Below are 25,873 nucleotides of genomic sequence, written 5' to 3' on the forward strand. Positions count from 1 at the left end.
ACCTCACTGGACGGTCCGCCACACTTTTTTTTACATCTCTCGGGCTTAACCGAGAGTGTGGCGTTGTAGGGGAGGTGTCCCCGCACGCGTGCGTATGTCAGAAGTGTCGGCAGTGTCCGCCGGCGCCGGTCCAGTGTCCACCGTTGTCTGAAAACTGCACTTTTCTGACCTCTGACCTCACTGGACGGTCCGCCACACTTTTCTTTACACCTCTCGGGCTTATCCGAGAGTCTGGCGTTGTAGGGGAGGTGTCCCCGCACGCGTGCGTATGTCAGAAGTGTCGGCAGTGTCCGCCGGCGCCGGTCCAGTGTCCACCGTTGTCTGAAAACTGCACTTTTCTGACATCTGACCTCACTGGACGGTCCGCCACACTTTTTTTTACATCTCTCGGGCTTATCCGAGAGTGTGGCGTTGTAGGGGAGGTGTCCCCGCACGCGTGCGTATGTCAGAAGTGTCGGCAGTGTCCGCCGGCGCCGGTCCAGTGTCCACCGTTGTCTGAAAACTGCACTTTTCTGACCTCTGACCTCACTGGACGGTCCGCCACACTTTTCTTTACACCTCTCGGGCTTATCCGAGAGTCTGGCGTTGTAGGGGAGGTGTCCCCGCACGCGTGCGTATGTCAGAAGTGTCGGCATTGTCCGCCGGCGCCGGTCCAGTGTCCACCGTTGTCTGAAAACTGCACTTTTCTGACCTCTGACCTCACTGGACGGTCCGCCACACTTTTTTTTACATCTCTCGGGCTTATCCGAGAGTGTGGCGTTGTAGGGGAGGTGTCCCCGCACGCGTGCGTATGTCAGAAGTGTCGGCAGTGTCCACCGGTACCTGTCCAGTGTCCACTGTTGTCTGAAAACGGCACTTTTCTGACCTCTGACCTCACTGGACGGTCCGCCACACTTTTTTTTACATCTCTCGGGCTTATCCGAGAGTGTGGCGTTGTAGGGGAGGTGTCCCCGCACGCGTGCGTATGTCAGAAGTGTCGGCATTTTCCGCCGGCGCCGGTCCAGTGTCCACCGTTGTCTGAAAACTGCACTTTTCTGACCTCTGACCTCACTGGACGGTCCGCCACACTTTTCTTTACACCTCTCGGGCTTATCCGAGAGTGTGGCGTTGTAGGGGAGGTGTCCCCGCACGCGTGCGTATGTCAGAAGTGTCGGCAGTGTCCGCCGGCGCCGGTCCAGTGTCCACCGTTGTCTGAAAACTGCACTTTTCTGACCTCTGACCTCACTGGACGGTCCGCCACACTTTTCTTTACACCTCTCGGGCTTATCCGAGAGTGTGGCGTTGTAGGGGAGGTGTCCCCGCACGCGTGCGTATGTCAGAAGTGTCGGCATTGTCCGCCGGCGCCGGTCCAGTGTCCACCGTTGTCTGAAAACTGCACTTTTCTGACCTCTGACCTCAGTGGACGGTCCGCCACACTTTTTTTTACATCTCTCGGGCTTATCCGAGAGTGTGGCGTTGTAGGGGAGGTGTCCCCGCACGCGTGCGTATGTCAGAAGTGTCGGCAGTGTCCGCCGGCGCCGGTCCAGTGTCCACCGTTGTCTGAAAACTGCACTTTTCTGACCTCTGACCTCACTGGACGGTCCGCCACACTTTTTTTTACATCTCTCGGGCTTATCCGAGAGTGTGGCGTTGTAGGGGAGGTGTCCCCGCACGCGTGCGTATGTCAGAAGTGTCGGCAGTGTCCGCCGGCGCCGGTCCAGTGTCCACCATTGTCTGAAAACTGCACTTTTCTGACCTCTGACCTCACTGGACGGTCCGCCACACTTTTCTTTACACCTCTCGGGCTTATCCGAGAGTTTGGCGTTGTAGGGGAGGTGTCCCCGCACGCGTGCGTATGTCAGAAGTGTCGGCAGTGTCCGCCGGCGCCGGTCCAGTGTCCACCGTTGTCTGAAAACTGCACTTTTCTGACCTCTGACCTCACTGGACGGTCCGCCACACTTTTCTTTACACCTCTCGGGCTTATCCGAGAGTGTGGCGTTGTAGGGGAGGTGTCCCCGCACGCGTGCGTATGTCAGAAGTGTCGGCAGTGTCCGCCGGCGCCGGTCCAGTGTCCACCGTTGTCTGAAAACTGCACTTTTCTGACCTTTGACCTCACTGGACGGTCCGCCACACTTTTCTTTACACCTCTCGGGCTTATCCGAGAGTGTGGCGTTGTAGGGGAGGTGTCCCCGCACGCGTGCGTATGTCAGAAGTGTCGGCAGTGTCCACCGGTGCCTGTCCAGTGTCCACTGTTGTCTGAAAACGGCACTTTTCTGACCTCTGACCTCACTGGACGGTCCGCCACACTTTTTTTTACACCTCTCGGGCTTATCCGAGAGTGTGGCGTTGTAGGGGAGGTGTCCCCGCACGCGTGCGTATGTCAGAAGTGTCGGCAGTGTCCGCCGGCGCCGGTCCAGTGTCCACCGTTGTCTGAAAACGGCACTTTTCTGACCTCTGACCTCACTGGACGGTCCGCCACACTTTTTTTTACATCTCTCGGGCTTATCCGAGAGTGTGGCGTTGTAGGGGAGGTGTCCCCGCACGCGTGCGTATGTCAGAAGTGTCGGCAGTGTCCACCGGTACCTGTCCAGTGTCCACTGTTGTCTGAAAACGGCACTTTTCTGACCTCTGACCTCACTGGACGGTCCGCCACACTTTTTTTTACATCTCTCGGGCTTATCCGAGAGTGTGGCGTTGTAGGGGAGGTGTCCCCGCACGCGTGCGTATGTCAGAAGTGTCGGCATTTTCCGCCGGCGCCGGTCCAGTGTCCACCGTTGTCTGAAAACTGCACTTTTCTGACCTCTGACCTCACTGGACGGTCCGCCACACTTTTCTTTACACCTCTCGGGCTTATCCGAGAGTGTGGCGTTGTAGGGGAGGTGTCCCCGCACGCGTGCGTATGTCAGAAGTGTCGGCAGTGTCCGCCGGCGCCGGTCCAGTGTCCACCGTTGTCTGAAAACTGCACTTTTCTGACCTCTGACCTCACTGGACGGTCCGCCACACTTTTCTTTACACCTCTCGGGCTTATCCGAGAGTGTGGCGTTGTAGGGGAGGTGTCCCCGCACGCGTGCGTATGTCAGAAGTGTCGGCAGTGTCCGCCGGCGCCGGTCCAGTGTCCACCGTTGTCTGAAAACTGCACTTTTCTGACCTCTGACCTCAGTGGACGGTCCGCCACACTTTTTTTTACATCTCTCGGGCTTATCCGAGAGTGTGGCGTTGTAGGGGAGGTGTCCCCGCACGCGTGCGTATGTCAGAAGTGTCGGCAGTGTCCGCCGGCGCCGGTCCAGTGTCCACCGTTGTCTGAAAACTGCACTTTTCTGACCTCTGACCTCACTGGACGGTCCGCCACACTTTTTTTTACATCTCTCGGGCTTATCCGAGAGTGTGGCGTTGTAGGGGAGGTGTCCCCGCACGCGTGCGTATGTCAGAAGTGTCGGCAGTGTCCGCCGGCGCCGGTCCAGTGTCCACCATTGTCTGAAAACTGCACTTTTCTGACCTCTGACCTCACTGGACGGTCCGCCACACTTTTCTTTACACCTCTCGGGCTTATCCGAGAGTTTGGCGTTGTAGGGGAGGTGTCCCCGCACGCGTGCGTATGTCAGAAGTGTCGGCAGTGTCCGCCGGCGCCGGTCCAGTGTCCACCGTTGTCTGAAAACTGCACTTTTCTGACCTCTGACCTCACTGGACGGTCCGCCACACTTTTCTTTACACCTCTCGGGCTTATCCGAGAGTGTGGCGTTGTAGGGGAGGTGTCCCCGCACGCGTGCGTATGTCAGAAGTGTCGGCAGTGTCCGCCGGCGCCGGTCCAGTGTCCACCGTTGTCTGAAAACTGCACTTTTCTGACCTTTGACCTCACTGGACGGTCCGCCACACTTTTCTTTACACCTCTCGGGCTTATCCGAGAGTGTGGCGTTGTAGGGGAGGTGTCCCCGCACGCGTGCGTATGTCAGAAGTGTCGGCAGTGTCCACCGGTGCCTGTCCAGTGTCCACTGTTGTCTGAAAACGGCACTTTTCTGACCTCTGACCTCACTGGACGGTCCGCCACACTTTTTTTTACACCTCTCGGGCTTATCCGAGAGTGTGGCGTTGTAGGGGAGGTGTCCCCGCACGCGTGCGTATGTCAGAAGTGTCGGCAGTGTCCGCCGGCGCCGGTCCAGTGTCCACCGTTGTCTGAAAACGGCACTTTTCTGACCTCTGACCTCACTGGACGGTCCGCCACACTTTTTTTTACATCTCTCGGGCTTATCCGAGAGTGTGGCGTTGTAGGGGAGGTGTCCCCGCACGCGTGCGTATGTCAGAAGTGTCGGCAGTGTCCGCCGGCGCCGGTCCAGTGTCCACCGTTGTCTGAAAACTGCACTTTTCTGACCTCTGACCTCACTGGACGGTCCGCCACACTTTTTTTTACATCTCTCGGGCTTATCCGAGAGTGTGGCGTTGTAGGGGAGGTGTCCCCGCACGCGTGCGTATGTCAGAAGTGTCGGCAGTGTCCGCCGGCGCCGGTCCAGTGTCCACTGTTGTCTGAAAACGGCACTTTTCTGACCTCTGACCTCACTGGACGGTCCGCCACACTTTTTTTTACACCTCTCGGGCTTATCCGAGAGTGTGGCGTTGTAGGGGAGGTGTCCCCTCACGCGTGCGTATGTCAGAAGTGTCGGCAGTGTCCGCCGGCGCCGGTCCAGTGTCCACCGTTGTCTGAAAACTGCACTTTTCTGACCTCTGACCTCACTGGACGGTCCGCCACACTTTTTTTTACATCTCTCGGGCTTATCCGAGAGTGTGGCGTTGTAGGGGAGGTGTCCCCGCACGCGTGCGTATGTCAGAAGTCTCGGCAGTGTCCGCCGGCGCCGGTCCAGTGTCCACCGTTGTCTGAAAACTGCACTTTTCTGACCTCTGACCTCACTGGACGGTCCGCCACACTTTTTTTTACATCTCTCGGGCTTATCCGAGAGTGTGGCGTTGTAGGGGAGGTGTCCCCGCACGCGTGCGTACGTCAGAAGTGTCGGCAGTGTCCGCCGGCGCCGGTCCAGTGTCCACCGTTGTCTGAAAACTGCACTTTTCTGACCTCTGACCTCACTGGACGGTCCGCCACACTTTTCTTTACACCTCTCGGGCTTATCCGAGAGTCTGGCGTTGTAGGGGAGGTGTCCCCGCACGCGTGCGTATGTCAGAAGTGTCGGCAGTGTCCGCCGGCGCCGGTCCAGTGTCCACCGTTGTCTGAAAACTGCACTTTTCTGACCTCTGACCTCACTGGACGGTCCGCCACACTTTTCTTTACACCTCTCGGGCTTATCCGAGAGTGTGGCGTTGTAGGGGAGGTGTCCCCGCACGCGTGCGTATGTCAAAAGTGTCGGCAGTGTCCGCCGGCGCCGGTCCAGTGTCCCCGCACGCGTGCGTATGTCAGAAGTGTCGTCAGTGTCCGCCGGCGCCGGTCCAGTGTCCACCGTTGTCTGAAAACTGCACTTTTCTGACCTCTGACCTCACTGGACGGTCCGCCACACTTTTTTTTACATCTCTCGGGCTTATCCGAGAGTGTGGCGTTGTAGGGGAGGTGTCCCCGCACGCGTGCGTATGTCAGAAGTGTCGGCAGTGTCCACCGGTGCCTGTCCAGTGTCCACTGTTGTCTGAAAACTGCACTTTTCTGACCTCTGACCTCACTGGACGGTCCGCCACACTTTTCTTTACACCTCTCGGGCTTATCCGAGAGTGTGGCGTTGTAGGGGAGGTGTCCCCGCACGCGTGCGTATGTCAGAAGTGTCGGCAGTGTCCGCCGGCGCCGGTCCAGTGTCCACCGTTGTCTGAAAACTGCACTTTTCTGACCTCTGACCTCACTGGACGGTCCGCCACACTTTTTTTTACATCTCTCGGGCTTATCCGAGAGTGTGGCGTTGTAGGGGAGGTGTCCCCGCACGCGTGCGTATGTCAGAAGTGTCGGCAGTGTCCACCGGTACCTGTCCAGTGTCCACTGTTGTCTGAAAACGGCACTTTTCTGACCTCTGACCTCACTGGACGGTCCGCCACACTTTTTTTTACATCTCTCGGGCTTATCCGAGAGTGTGGCGTTGTAGGGGAGGTGTCCCCGCACGCGTGCGTATGTCAGAAGTGTCGGCATTTTCCGCCGGCGCCGGTCCAGTGTCCACCGTTGTCTGAAAACTGCACTTTTCTGACCTCTGACCTCACTGGACGGTCCGCCACACTTTTCTTTACACCTCTCGGGCTTATCCGAGAGTGTGGCGTTGTAGGGGAGGTGTCCCCGCACGCGTGCGTATGTCAGAAGTGTCGGCAGTGTCCGCCGGCGCCGGTCCAGTGTCCACCGTTGTCTGAAAACTGCACTTTTCTGACCTCTGACCTCACTGGACGGTCCGCCACACTTTTCTTTACACCTCTCGGGCTTATCCGAGAGTGTGGCGTTGTAGGGGAGGTGTCCCCGCACGCGTGCGTATGTCAGAAGTGTCGGCAGTGTCCGCCGGCGCCGGTCCAGTGTCCACCGTTGTCTGAAAACTGCACTTTTCTGACCTCTGACCTCAGTGGACGGTCCGCCACACTTTTTTTTACATCTCTCGGGCTTATCCGAGAGTGTGGCGTTGTAGGGGAGGTGTCCCCGCACGCGTGCGTATGTCAGAAGTGTCGGCAGTGTCCGCCGGCAGTGTCCGCCGGCGCCGGTCCAGTGTCCACCGTTGTCTGAAAACTGCACTTTTCTGACCTCACTGGACGGTCCGCCACACTTTTCTTTACACCTCTCGGGCTTATCCGAGAGTCTGGCGTTGTAGGGAGGTGTCCCCGCACGCGTGCGTATGTCAGAAGTGTCGGCAGTGTCCACCGGCGCCGGTCCAGTGTCCACCGTTGTCTGAAAACTGCACTTTTCTGACCTCTGACCTCACTTTTCTTTACACCTCTCGGGCTTATCCGAGAGTGTGGCGTTGTAGGGGAGGTGTCCCCGCACGCGTGCGTATGTCAGAAGTGTCGGCAGTGTCCACCGGTGCCTGTCCAGTGTCCACTGTTGTCTGAAAACTGCACTTTTCTGACCTCTGACCTCACTGGACGGTCCGCCACACTTTTTTTTACACCTCTCGGGCTTATCCGAGAGTGTGGCGATGTAGGGGAGGTGTCCCCGCACGCGTGCGTATGTCAGAAGTGTCGGCAGTGTCCGCCGGCAGTGTCCGCCGGCGCCGGTCCAGTGTCCACCGTTGTCTGAAAACTGCACTTTTCTGACCTCTGACCTCACTGGACGGTCCGCCACACTTTTCTTTACACCTCTCGGGCTTATCCGAGAGTGTGGCGTTGTAGGGGAGGTGTCCCCGCACGCGTGCGTATGTCAGAAGTGTCGGCAGTGTCCGCCGGCGCCGGTCCAGTGTCCACCGTTGTCTGAAAACTGCACTTTTCTGACCTCTGACCTCACTGGACGGTCCGCCACACTTTTTTTTACATCTCTCGGGCTTATCCGAGAGTGTGGCGTTGTAGGGGAGGTGTCCCCGCACGCGTGCGTATGTCAGAAGTGTCGGCAGTGTCCGCCGGCGCCGGTCCAGTGTCCACCGTTGTCTGAAAACTGCACTTTTCTGACCTCTGACCTCACTGGACGGTCCGCCACACTTTTCTTTACACCTCTCGGGCTTATCCGAGAGTCTGGCGTTGTAGGGGAGGTGTCCCCGCACGCGTGCGTAAGTCAGAAGTGTTGGCAGTGTCCGCCGGCGCCGGTCCAGTGTCCACCGTTGTCTGAAAACTGCACTTTTCTGACCTCTGACCTCACTGGACGGTCCGCCACACTTTTTTTTACATCTCTCGGGCTTAACCGAGAGTGTGGCGTTGTAGGGGAGGTGTCCCCGCACGCGTGCGTATGTCAGAAGTGTCGGCAGTGTCCGCCGGCGCCGGTCCAGTGTCCACCGTTGTCTGAAAACTGCACTTTTCTGACCTCTGACCTCACTGGACGGTCCGCCACACTTTTCTTTACACCTCTCGGGCTTATCCGAGAGTCTGGCGTTGTAGGGGAGGTGTCCCCGCACGCGTGCGTATGTCAGAAGTGTCGGCAGTGTCCGCCGGCGCCGGTCCAGTGTCCACCGTTGTCTGAAAACTGCACTTTTCTGACATCTGACCTCACTGGACGGTCCGCCACACTTTTTTTTACATCTCTCGGGCTTATCCGAGAGTGTGGCGTTGTAGGGGAGGTGTCCCCGCACGCGTGCGTATGTCAGAAGTGTCGGCAGTGTCCGCCGGCGCCGGTCCAGTGTCCACCGTTGTCTGAAAACTGCACTTTTCTGACCTCTGACCTCACTGGACGGTCCGCCACACTTTTCTTTACACCTCTCGGGCTTATCCGAGAGTCTGGCGTTGTAGGGGAGGTGTCCCCGCACGCGTGCGTATGTCAGAAGTGTCGGCATTGTCCGCCGGCGCCGGTCCAGTGTCCACCGTTGTCTGAAAACTGCACTTTTCTGACCTCTGACCTCACTGGACGGTCCGCCACACTTTTCTTTACACCTCTCGGGCTTATCCGAGAGTGTGGCGTTGTAGGGGAGGTGTCCCCGCACGCGTGCGTATGTCAGAAGTGTCGGCAGTGTCCGCCGGCGCCGGTCCAGTGTCCACCGTTGTCTGAAAACTGCACTTTTCTGACCTCTGACCTCACTGGACGGTCCGCCACACTTTTTTTTACATCTCTCGGGCTTATCCGAGAGTGTGGCGTTGTAGGGGAGGTGTCCCCGCACGCGTGCGTATGTCAGAAGTGTCGGCAGTGTCCGCCGGCGCCGGTCCAGTGTCCACCGTTGTCTGAAAACTGCACTTTTCTGACCTCTGACCTCACTGGACGGTCCGCCACACTTTTTTTTACATCTCTCGGGCTTATCCGAGAGTGTGGCGTTGTAGGGGAGGTGTCCCCGCACGCGTGCGTATGTCAGAAGTGTCGGCAGTGTCCGCCGGCGCCGGTCCAGTGTCCACCGTTGTCTGAAAACTGCACTTTTCTGACCTCTGACCTCACTGGACGGTCCGCCACACTTTTTTTTACATCTCTCGGGCTTATCCGAGAGTGTGGCGTTGTAGGGGAGGTGTCCCCGCACGCGTGCGTATGTCAGAAGTGTCGGCAGTGTCCACCGGTGCCTGTCCAGTGTCCACCGTTGTCTGAAAACTGCACTTTTCTGACCTCTGACCTCACTGGACGGTCCGCCACACTTTTCTTTACACCTCTCGGGCTTATCCGAGAGTGTGGCGTTGTAGGGGAGGTGTCCCCGCACGCGTGCGTTTGTCAGAAGTGTCGGCAGTGTCCGCCGGCGCCGGTCCAGTGTCCACCGTTGTCTGAAAACTGCACTTTTCTGACCTCTGACCTCACTGGACGGTCCGCCACACTTTTCTTTACACCTCTCGGGCTTATCCGAGAGTCTGGCGTTGTAGGGGAGGTGTCCCCGCACGCGTGCGTATGTCAGAAGTGTCGGCAGTGTCCGCCGGCGCCGGTCCAGTGTCCACCGTTGTCTGAAAACTGCACTTTTCTGACCTCTGACCTCACTGGACGGTCCGCCACACTTTTCTTTACACCTCTCGGGCTTATCCGAGAGTCTGGCGTTGTAGGGGAGGTGTCCCCGCACGCGTGCGTATGTCAGAAGTGTCGGCAGTGTCCGCCGGCGCCGGTCCAGTGTCCACCGTTGTCTGAAAACTGCACTTTTCTGACCTCTGACCTCACTGGACGGTCCGCCACACTTCTTTTTACATCTCTCGGGCTTATCCGAGAGTGTGGCGTTGTAGGGGAGGTGTCCCCGCACGCGTGCGTATGTCAGAAGTGTCGGCAGTGTCCACCGGTGCCTGTCCAGTGTCCACCGTTGTCTGAAAACTGCACTTTTCTGACCTCTGACCTCACTGGACGGTCCACCACACTTTTCTTTACACCTCTCGGGCTTATCCGAGAGTGTGGCGTTGTAGGGGAGGTGTCCCCGCACGCGTGCGTTTGTCAGAAGTGTCGGCAGTGTCCGCCGGCGCCGGTCCAGTGTCCACCGTTGTCTGAAAACTGCACTTTTCTGACCTCTGACCTCACTGGACGGTCCGCCACACTTTTCTTTACACCTCTCGGGCTTATCCGAGAGTCTGGCGTTGTAGGGGAGGTGTCCCCGCACGCGTGCGTATGTCAGAAGTGTCGGCAGTGTCCGCCGGCGCCGGTCCAGTGTCCACCGTTGTCTGAAAACTGCACTTTTCTGACCTCTGACCTCACTGGACGGTCCGCCACACTTTTCTTTACACCTCTCGGGCTTATCCGAGAGTCTGGCGTTGTAGGGGAGGTGTCCCCGCACGCGTGCGTATGTCAGAAGTGTCGGCATTGTCCGCCGGCGCCGGTCCAGTGTCCACCGTTGTCTGAAAACTGCACTTTTCTGACCTCTGACCTCACTGGACGGTCCGCCACACTTTTCTTTACACCTCTCGGGCTTATCCGAGAGTGTGGCGTTGTAGGGGAGGTGTCCCCGCACGCGTGCGTATGTCAGAAGTGTCGGCAGTGTCCGCCGGCGCCGGTCCAGTGTCCACCGTTGTCTGAAAACGGCACTTTTCTGACCTCTGACCTCACTGGACGGTCCGCCACACTTTTTTTTACATCTCTCGGGCTTATCCGAGAGTGTGGCGTTGTAGGGGAGGTGTCCCCGCACGCGTGCGTTTGTCAGAAGTGTCGGCAGTGTCCGCCGGCGCCGGTCCAGTGTCCACCGTTGTCTGAAAACTGCACTTTTCTGACCTCTGACCTCACTGGACGGTCCGCCACACTTTTCTTTACACCTCTCGGGCTTATCCGAGAGTCTGGCGTTGTAGGGGAGGTGTCCCCGCACGCGTGCGTATGTCAGAAGTGTCGGCAGTGTCCGCCGGCGCCGGTCCAGTGTCCACCGTTGTCTGAAAATTGCACTTTTCTGACCTCTGACCTCACTGGACGGTCCGCCACACTTTTCTTTACACCTCTCGGGCTTATCCGAGAGTCTGGCGTTGTAGGGGAGGTGTCCCCGCACGCGTGCGTATGTCAGAAGTGTCGGCATTGTCCGCCGGCGCCGGTCCAGTGTCCACCGTTGTCTGAAAACTGCACTTTTCTGACCTCTGACCTCACTGGACGGTCCGCCACACTTTTCTTTACACCTCTCGGGCTTATCCGAGAGTGTGGCGTTGTAGGGGAGGTGTCCCCGCACGCGTGCGTATGTCAGAAGTGTCGGCAGTGTCCGCCGGCGCCGGTCCAGTGTCCACCGTTGTCTGAAAACTGCACTTTTCTGACCTCTGACCTCACTGGACGGTCCGCCACACTTTTTTTTATATCTCTCGGGCTTATCCGAGAGTGTGGCGTTGTAGGGGAGGTGTCCCCGCACGCGTGCGTATGTCAGAAGTGTCGGCAGTGTCCGCCGGCGCCGGTCCAGTGTCCACCGTTGTCTGAAAACTGCACTTTTCTGACCTCTGACCTCACTGGACGGTCCGCCACACTTTTTTTTACATCTCTCGGGCTTATCCGAGAGTGTGGCGTTGTAGGGGAGGTGTCCCCGCACGCGTGCGTATGTCAGAAGTGTCGGCAGTGTCCGCCGGCGCCGGTCCAGTGTCCACCGTTGTCTGAAAACTGCACTTTTCTGACCTCTGACCTCACTGGACGGTCCGCCACACTTTTTTTTATATCTCTCGGGCTTATCCGAGAGTGTGGCGTTGTAGGGGAGGTGTCCCCGCACGCGTGCGTATGTCAGAAGTGTCGGCAGTGTCCGCCGGCGCCGGTCCAGTGTCCACCGTTGTCTGAAAACTGCACTTTTCTGACCTCTGACCTCACTGGACGGTCCGCCACACTTTTCTTTACACCTCTCGGGCTTATCCGAGAGTGTGGCGTTGTAGGGGAGGTGTCCCCGCACGCGTGCGTATGTCAGAAGTGTCGGCAGTGTCCGCCGGCGCCGGTCCAGTGTCCACCGTTGTCTGAAAACTGCACTTTTCTGACCTCTGACCTCACTGGACGGTCCGCCACACTTTTCTTTACACCTCTCGGGCTTATCCGAGAGTCTGGCGTTGTAGGGGAGGTGTCCCCGCACGCGTGCGTATGTCAGAAGTGTCGGCATTGTCCGCCGGCGCCGGTCCAGTGTCCACCGTTGTCTGAAAACTGCACTTTTCTGACCTCTGACCTCACTGGACGGTCCGCCACACTTTTTTTTACATCTCTCAGGCTTATCCGAGAGTGTGGCGTTGTAGGGGAGGTGTCCCCGCACGCGTGCGTATGTCAGAAGTGTCGGCAGTGTCCGCCGGCGCCGGTCCAGTGTCCACCGTTGTCTGAAAACTGCACTTTTCTGACCTCTGACCTCACTGGACGGTCCGCCACACTTTTTTTTACATCTCTCGGGCTTATCCGAGAGTGTGGCGTTGTAGGGGAGGTGTCCCCGCACGCGTGCGTATGTCAGAAGTGTCGGCAGTGTCCGCCGGCGCCGGTCCAGTGTCCACCGTTGTCTGAAAACGGCACTTTTCTGACCTCTGACCTCACTGGACGGTCCGCCACACTTTTCTTTACACCTCTCGGGCTTATCCGAGAGTCTGGCGTTGTAGGGGAGGTGTCCCCGCACGCGTGCGTATGTCAGAAGTGTCGGCAGTGTCCGCCGGCGCCGATCCTGTGTCCACCGTTGTCTGAAAACTGCACTTTTCTGACCTCTGACCTCACTGGACGGTCCGCCACACTTTTCTTTACACCTCTCGGGCTTATCCGAGAGTCTGGCGTTGTAGGGGAGGTGTCCCCGCACGCGTGCGTATGTCAGAAGTGTCGGCAGTGTCCGCCGGCGCCGGTCCAGTGTCCACCGTTGTCTGAAAACTGCACTTTTCTGACCTCTGACCTCACTGGACGGTCCGCCACTCTTTTCTTTACACCTCTCGGGCTTATCCGAGAGTCTGGCGTTGTAGGGGAGGTGTCCCCGCACGCGTGCGTAAGTCAGAAGTGTCGGCAGTGTCCGCCGGCGCCGGTCCAGTGTCCACCGTTGTCTGAAAACTGCACTTTTCTGACCTCTGACCTCACTGGACGGTCCGCCACACTTTGTTTTACATCTCTCGGGCTTATCCGAGAGTCTGGCGTTGTAGGGGAGGTGTCCCCGCACGCGTGCGTATGTCAGAAGTGTCGGCAGTGTCCGCCGGCGCCGGTCCAGTGTCCACCGTTGTCTGAAAACTGCACTTTTCTGACCTCTGACCTCACTGGACGGTCCGCCACACTTTTCTTTACACCTCTCGGGCTTATCCGAGAGTCTGGCGTTGTAGGGGAGGTGTCCCCGCACGCGTGCGTATGTCAGAAGTGTCGGCAGTGTCCGCCGGCGCCGGTCCAGTGTCCACCGTTGTCTGAAAACTGCACTTTTCTGACATCTGACCTCACTGGACGGTCCGCCACACTTTTTTTTACATCTCTCGGGCTTATCCGAGAGTGTGGCGTTGTAGGGGAGGTGTCCCCGCACGCGTGCGTATGTCAGAAGTGTCGGCAGTGTCCGCCGGCGCCGGTCCAGTGTCCACCGTTGTCTGAAAACTGCACTTTTCTGACCTCTGACCTCACTGGACGGTCCGCCACACTTTTTTTTACATCTCTCGGGCTTATCCGAGAGTGTGGCGTTGTAGGGGAGGTGTCCCCGCACGCGTGCGTATGTCAGAAGTGTCGGCAGTGTCCGCCGGCGCCGGTCCAGTGTCCACCGTTGTCTGAAAACTGCACTTTTCTGACCTCTGACCTCACTGGACGGTCCGCCACACTTTTTTTTACATCTCTCGGGCTTATCCGAGAGTCTGGCGTTGTAGGGGAGGTGTCCCCGCACGCGTGCGTATGTCAGAAGTGTCGGCAGTGTCCGCCGGCGCCGGTCCAGTGTCCACCGTTGTCTGAAAACTGCACTTTTCTGACCTCTGACCTCACTGGACGGTCCGCCACACTTTTCTTTACACCTCTCGGGCTTATCCGAGAGTGTGGCGTTGTAGGGGAGGTGTCCCCGCACGCGTGCGTATGTCAGAAGTGACGGCAGTGTCCGCCGGCGCCGGTCCAGTGTCCACCGTTGTCTGAAAACTGCACTTTTTTGACCTCTGACCTCACTGGACGGTCCGCCACACTTTTCTTTACACCTCTCGGGCTTATCCGAGAGTGTGGCGTTGTAGGGGAGGTGTCCCCGCACGCGTGCGTATGTCAGAAGTGTCGGCAGTGTCCACCGGTGCCTGTCCAGTGTCCACTGTTGTCTGAAAACGGCACTTTTCTGACCTCTGACCTCACTGGACGGTCCGCCACACTTTTCTTTACACCTCTCGGGCTTATCCGAGAGTGTGGCGTTGTAGGGGAGGTGTCCCCGCACGCGTGCGTATGTCAGAAGTGTCGGCAGTGTCCGCCGGCGCCGGTCCAGTGTCCACCGTTGTCTGAAAACTGCACTTTTTTGACCTCTGACCTCACTGGACGGTCCGCCACACTTTTCTTTACACCTCTCGGGCTTATCCGAGAGTGTGGCGTTGTAGGGGAGGTGTCCCCGCACGCGTGCGTATGTCAGAAGTGTCGGCAGTGTCCACCGGTGCCTGTCCAGTGTCCACTGTTGTCTGAAAACGGCACTTTTCTGACCTCTGACCTCACTGGACGGTCCGCCACACTTTTCTTTACACCTCTCGGGCTTATCCGAGAGTCTGGCGTTGTAGGGGAGGTGTCCCCGCACGCGTGCGTATGTCAGAAGTGTCGGCAGTGTCCGCCGGCGCCGGTCCAGTGTCCACCGTTGTCTGAAAACTGCACTTTTCTGACCTCTGACCTCACTGGACGGTCCGCCACACTTTTCTTTACACCTCTCGGGCTTATCCGAGAGTCTGGCGTTGTAGGGGAGGTGTCCCCGCACGCGTGCGTATGTCAGAAGTGTCGGCATTGTCCGCCGGCGCCGGTCCAGTGTCCACCGTTGTCTGAAAACTGCACTTTTCTGACCTCTGACCTCACTGGACGGTCCGCCACACTTTTCTTTACACCTCTCGGGCTTATCCGAGAGTCTGGCGTTGTAGGGGAGGTGTCCCCGCACGCGTGCGTATGTCAGAAGTGTCGGCATTGTCCGCCGGCGCCGGTCCAGTGTCCACCGTTGTCTGAAAACTGCACTTTTCTGACCTCTGACCTCACTGGACGGTCCGCCACACTTTTCTTTACACCTCTCGGGCTTATCCGAGAGTGTGGCGTTGTAGGGGAGGTGTCCCCGCACGCGTGCGTATGTCAGAAGTGTCGGCAGTGTCCGCCGGCGCCGGTCCAGTGTCCACCGTTGTCTGAAAACTGCACTTTTCTGACCTCTGACCTCACTGGACGGTCCGCCACACTTTTCTTTACACCTCTCGGGCTTATCCGAGAGTCTGGCGTTGTAGGGGAGGTGTCCCCGCACGCGTGCGTATGTCAGAAGTGTCGGCAGTGTCCACCGGTGCCTGTCCAGTGTCCACTGTTGTCTGAAAACGGCACTTTTCTGACCTCTGACCTCACTGGACGGTCCGCCACACTTTTTTTTACATCTCTCGGGCTTATCCGAGAGTGTGGCGTTGTAGGGGAGGTGTCCCCGCACGCGTGCGTATGTCAGAAGTGTCGGCAGTGTCCACCGGTGCCTGTCCAGTGTCCACTGTTGTCTGAAAACGGCACTTTTCTGACCTCTGACCTCACTGGACGGTCCGCCACACTTTTCTTTACACCTCTCGGGCTTATCCGAGAGTCTGGCGTTGTAGGGGAGGTGTCCCCGCACGCGTGCGTATGTCAGAAGTGTCGGCATTGTCCGCCGGCGCCGGTCCAGTGTCCACCGTTGTCTGAAAACTGCACTTTTCTGACCTCTGACCTCACTGGACGGTCCGCCACACTTTTCTTTACACCTCTCGGGCTTATCCGAGAGTGTGGCGTTGTAGGGGAGGTGTCCCCGCACGCGTGCGTATGTCAGAAGTGTCGGCAGTGTCCGCCGGCGCCGGTCCAGTGTCCACCGTTGTCTGAAAACTGCACTTTTCTGACCTCTGACCTCACTGGACGGTCCGCCACACTTTTTTTTACATCTCTCGGGCTTATCCGAGAGTGTGGCGTTGTAGGGGAGGTGTCCCCGCACGCGTGCGTATGTCAGAAGTGTCGGCAGTGTCCGCCGGCGCCGGTCCAGTGTCCACCGTTGTCTGAAAACTGCACTTTTCTGACCTCTGACCTCACTGGACGGTCCGCCACACTTTTCTTTACACCTCTCGGGCTTATCCGAGAGTCTGGCGTTGTAGGGGAGGTGTCCCCGCACGCGTGCGTATGTCAGAAGTGTCGGCAGTGTCCGCCGGCGCCGGTCCAGTGTCCACCGTTGTCTGAAAACTGCACTTTTCTGACCTCTGACCTCACTGGACGGTCCGCCACACTTTTTTTTACACCTCTCGGGCTTATCCGAGAGTCTGGCGTTGTAGGGGAGGTGTCCCCGCACGCGTGCGTATGTCAGAAGTGTCGGCAGTGTCCGCCGGCGCCGGTCCAGTGTCCACCGTTGTCTGAAAACTGCACTTTTCTGACCTCTGACCTCACTGGACGGTCCGCCACACTTTTCTTTACACCTCTCGGGCTTATCCGAGAGAATGGCGTTGTAGGGGAGGTGTCCCCGCACGCGTGCGTAAGTCAGAAGTGTCGGCAGTGTCCGCCGGCGCCGGTCCAGTGTCCACCGTTGTCTGAAAACTGCACTTTTCTGACCTCTGACCTCACTGGACGGTCCGCCACACTTTTTTTTACATCTCTCGGGCTTATCCGAGAGTGTGGCGTTGTAGGGGAGGTGTCCCCGCACGCGTGCGTATGTCAGAAGTGTCGGCAGTGTCCGCCGGCGCCGGTCCAGTGTCCACCGTTGTCTGAAAACTGCACTTTTCTGACCTCTGACCTCACTGGACGGTCCGCCACACTTTTCTTTACACCTCTCGGGCTTATCCGAGAGTCTGGCGTTGTAGGGGAGGTGTCCCCGCACGCGTGCGTATGTCAGAAGTGTCGGCAGTGTCCGCCAGCGCCGGTCCAGTGTCCACCGTTGTCTGAAAACTGCACTTTTCTGACCTCTGACCTCACTGGACGGTCCGCCACACTTTTTTTTACATCTCTCGGGCTTATCCGAGAGTGTGGCGTTGTAGGGGAGGTGTCCCCGCACGCGTGCGTATGTCAGAAGTGTCGGCAGTGTCCGCCGGCGCCGGTCCAGTGTCCACCGTTGTCTGAAAACTGCACTTTTCTGACCTCTGACCTCACTGGACGGTCCGCCACACTTTTCTTTACACCTCTCGGGCTTATCCGAGAGTCTGGCGTTGTAGGGGAGGTGTCCCCGCACGCGTGCGTATGTCAGAAGTGTCGGCAGTGTCCGCCGGCGCCGGTCCAGTGTCCACCGTTGTCTGAAAACTGCACTTTTCTGACCTCTGACCTCACTGGACGGTCCGCCACACTTTTCTTTACACCTCTCGGGCTTATCCGAGAGTCTGGCGTTGTAGGGGAGGTGTCCCCGCACGCGTGCGTATGTCAGAAGTGTCGGCATTGTCCGCCGGCGCCGGTCCAGTGTCCACCGTTGTCTGAAAACTGCACTTTTCTGACCTCTGACCTCACTGGACGGTCCGCCACACTTTTCTTTACACCTCTCGGGCTTATCCGAGAGTTTGGCGTTGTAGGGGAGGTGTCCCCGCACGCGTGCGTATGTCAGAAGTGTCGGCAGTGTCCGCCGGCGCCGGTCCAGTGTCCACCGTTGTCTGAAAACTGCACTTTTCTGACCTCTGACCTCACTGGACGGTCCGCCACACTTTTTTTTACATCTCTCGGGCTTATCCGAGAGTGTGGCGTTGTAGGGGAGGTGTCCCCGCACGCGTGCGTATGTCAGAAGTGTCGGCAGTGTCCGCCGGCGCCGGTCCAGTGTCCACCGTTGTCTGAAAACTGCACTTTTCTGACCTCTGACCTCACTGGACGGTCCGCCACACTTTTCTTTACACCTCTCGGGCTTATCCGAGAGTCTGGCGTTGTAGGGGAGGTGTCCCCGCACGCGTGCGTATGTCAGAAGTGTCGGCAGTGTCCGCCGGCGCCGGTCCAGTGTCCACCGTTGTCTGAAAACTGCACTTTTCTGACCTCTGACCTCACTGGACGGTCCGCCACACTTTTTTTTACATCTCTCGGGCTTATCCGAGAGTGTGGCGTTGTAGGGGAGGTGTCCCCGCACGCGTGCGTATGTCAGAAGTGTCGGCAGTGTCCGCCGGCGCCGGTCCAGTGTCCACCGTTGTCTGAAAACTGCACTTTTCTGACCTCTGACCTCACTGGACGGTCCGCCACACTTTTCTTTACACCTCTCGGGCTTATCCGAGAGTCTGGCGTTGTAGGGGAGGTGTCCCCGCACGCGTGCGTATGTCAGAAGTGTCGGCAGTGTCCGCCGGCGCCGGTCCAGTGTCCACCGTTGTCTGAAAACTGCACTTTTCTGACCTCTGACCTCACTGGACGGTCCGCCACACTTTTCTTTACACCTCTCGGGCTTATCCGAGAGTCTGGCGTTGTAGGGGAGGTGTCCCCGCACGCGTGCGTATGTCAGAAGTGTCGGCATTGTCCGCCGGCGCCGGTCCAGTGTCCACCGTTGTCTGAAAACTGCACTTTTCTGACCTCTGACCTCACTGGACGGTCCGCCACACTTTTCTTTACACCTCTCGGGCTTATCCGAGAGTGTGGCGTTGTAGGGGAGGTGTCCCCGTACGCGTGCGTATGTCAGAAGTGTCGGCAGTGTCCGCCGGCGCCGGTCCAGTGTCCACCGTTGTCTGAAAACTGCACTTTTCTGACCTCTGACCTCACTGGACGGTCCGCCACACTTTTTTTTACATCTCTCGGGCTTATCCGAGAGTGTGGCGTTGTAGGGGAGGTGTCCCCGCACGCGTGCGTATGTCAGAAGTGTCGGCAGTGTCCGCCGGCGCCGGTCCAGTGTCCACCGTTGTCTGAAAACTGCACTTTTCTGACCTCTGACCTCACTGGACGGTCCGCCACACTTTTTTTTACATCTCTCGGGCTTATCCGAGAGTGTGGCGTTGTAGGGGAGGTGTCCCCGCACGCGTGCGTATGTCAGAAGTGTCGGCAGTGTCCGCCGGCGCCGGTCCAGTGTCCACCGTTGTCTGAAAACTGCACTTTTCTGACCTCTGACCTCACTGGACGGTCCGCCACACTTTTTTTTACATCTCTCGGGCTTATCCGAGAGTGTGGCGTTGTAGGGGAGGTGTCCCCGCACGCGTGCGTATGTCAGAAGTGTCGGCAGTGTCCGCCGGCGCCGGTCCAGTGTCCACCGTTGTCTGAAAACTGCACTTTTCTGACCTCTGACCTCACTGGACGGTCCGCCACACTTTTCTTTACACCTCTCGGGCTTATCCGAGTGTCTGGCGTTGTAGGGGAGGTGTCCCCGCACGCGTGCGTATGTCAGAAGTGTCGGCATTGTCCGCCGGCGCCGGTCCAGTGTCCACCGTTGTCTGAAAACTGCACTTTTCTGACCTCTGACCTCACTGGACGGTCCGCCACACTTTTCTTTACACCTCTCGGGCTTATCCGAGAGTGTGGCGTTGTAGGGGAGGTGTCCCCGCACGCGTGCGTATGTCAGAAGTGTCGGCAGTGTCCGCCGGCGCCGGTCCAGTGTCCACCGTTGTCTGAAAACTGCACTTTTCTGACCTCTGACCTCACTGGACGGTCCGCCACACTTTTTTTTACATCTCTCGGGCTTATCCGAGAGTGTGGCGTTGTAGGGGAGGTGTCCCCGCACGCGTGCGTATGTCAGAAGTGTCGGCAGTGTCCGCCGGCGCCGGTCCAGTGTCCACCGTTGTCTGAAAACTGCACTTTTCTGACCTCTGACCTCACTGGACGGTCCGCCACACTTTTCTTTACACCTCTCGGGCTTATCCGAGAGTCTGGCGTTGTAGGGGAGGTGTTCCCGCACGCGTGCGTATGTCAGAAGTGTCGGCAGTGTCCGCCGGCGCCGGTCCAGTGTCCACCGTTGTCTGAAAACTGCACTTTTCTGACCTCTGACCTCACTGGACGGTCCGCCACACTTTTTTTTACACCTCTCGGGCTTATCCGAGAGTCTGGCATTGTAGGGGAGGTGTCCCCGCACGCGTGCGTATGTCAGAAGTGTCGGCAGTGTCCGCCGGCGCCGGTCCAGTGTCCACCGTTGTCTGAAAACTGCACTTTTCTGACCTCTGACCTCACTGGACGGTCCGCCACACTTTTCTTTACACCTCTCGGGCTTATCCGAGAGTCTGGCGTTGTAGGGGAGGTGTCCCCGCACGCGTGCGTAAGTCAGAAGTGTCGGCAGTGTCCGCCGGCGCCGGTCCAGTGTCCACCGTTGTCTGAAAACTGCACTTTTCTGACCTCTGACCTCACTGGACGGTCCGCCACACTTTTTTTTACATCTCTCGGGCTTATCCGAGAGTGTGGCGTTGTAGGGGAGGTGTCCCCGCACGCGTGCGTATGTCAGAAGTGTCGGCAGTGTCCGCCGGCGACGGTCCAGTGTCCACCGTTGTCTGAAAACTGCACTTTTCTGACCTCTGACCTCACTGGACGGTCCGCCACACTTTTCTTTACACCTCTCGGGCTTATCCGAGAGTCTGGCGTTGTAGGGGAGGTGTCCCCGCACGCGTGCGTATGTCAGAAGTGTCGGCAGTGTCCGCCGGCGCCGGTCCAGTGTCCACCGTTGTCTGAAAACTGCACTTTTCTGACCTCTGACCTCACTGGACGGTCCGCCACACTTTTTTTTACATCTCTCGGGCTTATCCGAGAGTGTGGCGTTGTAGGGGAGGTGTCCCCGCACGCGTGCGTATGTCAGAAGTGTCGGCAGTGTCCGCCGGCGCCGGTCCAGTGTCCACCGTTGTCTGAAAACTGCACTTTTCTGACCTCTGACCTCACTGGACGGTCCGCCACACTTTTCTTTACACCTCTCGGGCTTATCCGAGAGTCTGGCGTTGTAGGGGAGGTGTCCCCGCACGCGTGCGTATGTCAGAAGTGTCGGCAGTGTCCGCCGGCGCCGGTCCAGTGTCCACCGTTGTCTGAAAACTGCACTTTTCTGACCTCTGACCTCACTGGACGGTCCGCCACACTTTTTTTTACACCTCTCGGGCTTATCCGAGAGTCTGGCGTTGTAGGGGAGGTGTCCCCGCACGCGTGCGTATGTCAGAAGTGTCGGCATTGTCCGCCGGCGCCGGTCCAGTGTCCACCGTTGTCTGAAAACTGCACTTTTCTGACCTCTGACCTCACTGGACGGTCCGCCACACTTTTCTTTACACCTCTCGGGCTTATCCGAGAGTGTGGCGTTGTAGGGGAGGTGTCCCCGCACGCGTGCGTATGTCAGAAGTGTCGGCAGTGTCCGCCGGCGCCGGTCCAGTGTCCACCGTTGTCTGAAAACTGCACTTTTCTGACCTCTGACCTCACTGGACGGTCCGCCACACTTTTTTTTACATCTCTCGGGCTTATCCGAGAGTGTGGCGTTGTAGGGGAGGTGTCCCCGCACGCGTGCGTATGTCAGAAGTGTCGGCAGTGTCCGCCGGCGCCGGTCCAGTGTCCACCGTTGTCTGAAAACTGCACTTTTCTGACCTCTGACCTCACTGGACGGTCCGCCACACTTTTCTTTACACCTCTCGGGCTTATCCGAGAGTCTGGCGTTGTAGGGGAGGTGTCCCCGCACGCGTGCGTATGTCAGAAGTGTCGGCAGTGTCCGCCGGCGCCGGTCCAGTGTCCACCGTTGTCTGAAAACTGCACTTTTCTGACCTCTGACCTCACTGGACGGTCCGCCACACTTTTTTTTACATCTCTCGGGCTTATCCGAGAGTGTGGCGTTGTAGGGGAGGTGTCCCCGCACGCGTGCGTATGTCAGAAGTGTCGGCAGTGTCCGCCGGCGCCGGTCCAGTGTCCACCGTTGTCTGAAAACTGCACTTTTCTGACCTCTGACCTCACTGGACGGTCCGCCACACTTTTTTTTACATCTCTCGGGCTTATCCGAGAGTGTGGCGTTGTAGGGGAGGTGTCCCCGCACGCGTGCGTATGTCAGAAGTGTCGGCAGTGTCCGCCGGCGCCGGTCCAGTGTCCACCGTTGTCTGAAAACTGCACTTTTCTGACCTCTGACCTCACTGGACGGTCCGCCACACTTTTCTTTACACCTCTCGGGCTTATCCGAGAGTCTGGCGTTGTAGGGGAGGTGTCCCCGCACGCGTGCGTATGTCAGAAGTGTCGGCAGTGTCCGCCGGCGCCGGTCCAGTGTCCACCGTTGTCTGAAAACTGCACTTTTCTGACCTCTGACCTCACTGGACGGTCCGCCACACTTTTTTTTACACCTCTCGGGCTTATCCGAGAGTCTGGCGTTGTAGGGGAGGTGTCCCCGCACGCGTGCGTATGTCAGAAGTGTCGGCATTGTCCGCCGGCGCCGGTCCAGTGTCCACCGTTGTCTGAAAACTGCACTTTTCTGACCTCTGACCTCACTGGACGGTCCGCCACACTTTTCTTTACACCTCTCGGGCTTATCCGAGAGTGTGGCGTTGTAGGGGAGGTGTCCCCGCACGCGTGCGTATGTCAGAAGTGTCGGCAGTGTCCGCCGGCGCCGGTCCAGTGTCCACCGTTGTCTGAAAACTGCACTTTTCTGACCTCTGACCTCACTGGACGGTCCGCCACACTTTTTTTTACATCTCTCGGGCTTATCCGAGAGTGTGGCGTTGTAGGGGAGGTGTCCCCGCACGCGTGCGTATGTCAGAAGTGTCGGCAGTGTCCGCCGGCGCCGGTCCAGTGTCCACCGTTGTCTGAAAACTGCACTTTTCTGACCTCTGACCTCACTGGACGGTCCGCCACACTTTTCTTTACACCTCTCGGGCTTATCCGAGAGTCTGGCGTTGTAGGGGAGGTGTCCCCGCACGCGTGCGTATGTCAGAAGTGTCGGCAGTGTCCGCCGGCGCCGGTCCAGTGTCCACCGTTGTCTGAAAACTGCACTTTTCTGACCTCTGACCTCACTGGACGGTCCGCCACACTTTTTTTTACATCTCTCGGGCTTATCCGAGAGTGTGGCGTTGTAGGGGAGGTGTCCCCGCACGCGTGCGTATGTCAGAAGTGTCGGCAGTGTCCGCCGGCGCCGGTCCAGTGTCCACCGTTGTCTGAAAACTGCACTTTTCTGACCTCTGACCTCACTGGACGGTCCGCCACACTTTTCTTTACACCTCTCGGGCTTATCCGAGAGTCTGGCGTTGTAGGGGAGGTGTCCCCGCACGCGTGCGTATGTCAGAAGTGTCGGCAGTGTCCGCCGGCGCCGGTCCAGTGTCCCCGCACGCGTGCGTATGTCAGAAGTGTCGTCAGTGTCCGCCGGCGCCGGTCCAGTGTCCACCGTTGTCTGAAAACTGCACTTTTCTGACCTCTGACCTCACTGGACGGTCCGCCACACTTTTTTTTACATCTCTCGGGCTTATCCGAGAGTGTGGCGTTGTAGGGGAGGTGTCCCCGCACGCGTGCGTATGTCAGAAGTGTCGGCAGTGTCCACCGGTGCCTGTCCAGTGTCCACTGTTGTCTGAAAACGGCACTTTTCTGACCTCTGACCTCACTGGACGGTCCGCCACACTTTTTTTTACATCTCTCGGGCTTATCCGAGAGTGTGGCGTTGTAGGGGAGGTGTCCCCGCACGCGTGCGTATGTCAGAAGTGTCGGCAGTGTCCGCCGGCGCCGGTCCAGTGTCCACCGTTGTCTGAAAACTGCACTTTTTTGACCTCTGACCTCACTGGACGGTCCGCCACACTTTTTTTTACATCTCTCGGGCTTATCCGAGAGTGTGGCGTTGTAGGGGAGGTGTCCCCGCACGCGTGCGTATGTCAGAAGTGTCGGCAGTGTCCGCCGGCGCCGGTCCAGTGTCCCCGCACGCGTGCGTATGTCAGAAGTGTCGTCAGTGTCCGCCGGCGCCGGTCCAGTGTCCACCGTTGTCTGAAAACTGCACTTTTCTGACCTCTGACCTCACTGGACGGTCCGCCACACTTTTTTTTACATCTCTCGGGCTTATCCGAGAGTGTGGCGTTGTAGGGGAGGTGTCCCCGCACGCGTGCGTATGTCAGAAGTGTCGGCAGTGTCCACCGGTGCCTGTCCAGTGTCCACTGTTGTCTGAAAACTGCACTTTTCTGACCTCTGACCTCACTGGACGGTCCGCCACACTTTTCTTTACACCTCTCGGGCTTATCCGAGAGTGTGGCGTTGTAGGGGAGGTGTCCCCGCACGCGTGCGTATGTCAGAAGTGTCGGCAGTGTCCGCCGGCGCCGGTCCAGTGTCCACCGTTGTCTGAAAACTGCACTTTTCTGACCTCTGACCTCACTGGACGGTCCGCCACACTTTTTTTTACATCTCTCGGGCTTATCCGAGAGTGTGGCGTTGTAGGGGAGGTGTCCCCGCACGCGTGCGTATGTCAGAAGTGTCGGCAGTGTCCACCGGTACCTGTCCAGTGTCCACTGTTGTCTGAAAACGGCACTTTTCTGACCTCTGACCTCACTGGACGGTCCGCCACACTTTTTTTTACATCTCTCGGGCTTATCCGAGAGTGTGGCGTTGTAGGGGAGGTGTCCCCGCACGCGTGCGTATGTCAGAAGTGTCGGCATTTTCCGCCGGCGCCGGTCCAGTGTCCACCGTTGTCTGAAAACTGCACTTTTCTGACCTCTGACCTCACTGGACGGTCCGCCACACTTTTCTTTACACCTCTCGGGCTTATCCGAGAGTGTGGCGTTGTAGGGGAGGTGTCCCCGCACGCGTGCGTATGTCAGAAGTGTCGGCAGTGTCCGCCGGCGCCGGTCCAGTGTCCACCGTTGTCTGAAAACTGCACTTTTCTGACCTCTGACCTCACTGGACGGTCCGCCACACTTTTCTTTACACCTCTCGGGCTTATCCGAGAGTGTGGCGTTGTAGGGGAGGTGTCCCCGCACGCGTGCGTATGTCAGAAGTGTCGGCAGTGTCCGCCGGCGCCGGTCCATTGTCCACCGTTGTCTGAAAACTGCACTTTTCTGACCTCTGACCTCAGTGGACGGTCCGCCACACTTTTTTTTACATCTCTCGGGCTTATCCGAGAGTGTGGCGTTGTAGGGGAGGTGTCCCCGCACGCGTGCGTATGTCAGAAGTGTCGGCAGTGTCCGCCGGCGCCGGTCCAGTGTCCACCGTTGTCTGAAAACTGCACTTTTCTGACCTCTGACCTCACTGGACGGTCCGCCACACTTTTTTTTACATCTCTCGGGCTTATCCGAGAGTGTGGCGTTGTAGGGGAGGTGTCCCCGCACGCGTGCGTATGTCAGAAGTGTCGGCAGTGTCCGCCGGCGCCGGTCCAGTGTCCACCATTGTCTGAAAACTGCACTTTTCTGACCTCTGACCTCACTGGACGGTCCGCCACACTTTTCTTTACACCTCTCGGGCTTATCCGAGAGTTTGGCGTTGTAGGGGAGGTGTCCCCGCACGCGTGCGTATGTCAGAAGTGTCGGCAGTGTCCGCCGGCGCCGGTCCAGTGTCCACCGTTGTCTGAAAACTGCACTTTTCTGACCTCTGACCTCACTGGACGGTCCGCCACACTTTTCTTTACACCTCTCGGGCTTATCCGAGAGTGTGGCGTTGTAGGGGAGGTGTCCCCGCACGCGTGCGTATGTCAGAAGTGTCGGCAGTGTCCGCCGGCGCCGGTCCAGTGTCCACCGTTGTCTGAAAACTGCACTTTTCTGACCTTTGACCTCACTGGACGGTCCGCCACACTTTTCTTTACACCTCTCGGGCTTATCCGAGAGTGTGGCGTTGTAGGGGAGGTGTCCCCGCACGCGTGCGTATGTCAGAAGTGTCGGCAGTGTCCACCGGTGCCTGTCCAGTGTCCACTGTTGTCTGAAAACGGCACTTTTCTGACCTCTGACCTCACTGGACGGTCCGCCACACTTTTTTTTACACCTCTCGGGCTTATCCGAGAGTGTGGCGTTGTAGGGGAGGTGTCCCCGCACGCGTGCGTATGTCAGAAGTGTCGGCAGTGTC

The sequence above is a fragment of the Gymnoscopelus braueri genome, assembly GCF_963280865.1.
Source record: "Gymnoscopelus braueri genome assembly, chromosome: 14".
NCBI classification, from domain to species: Eukaryota; Metazoa; Chordata; class Actinopteri; order Myctophiformes; family Myctophidae; genus Gymnoscopelus; species Gymnoscopelus braueri.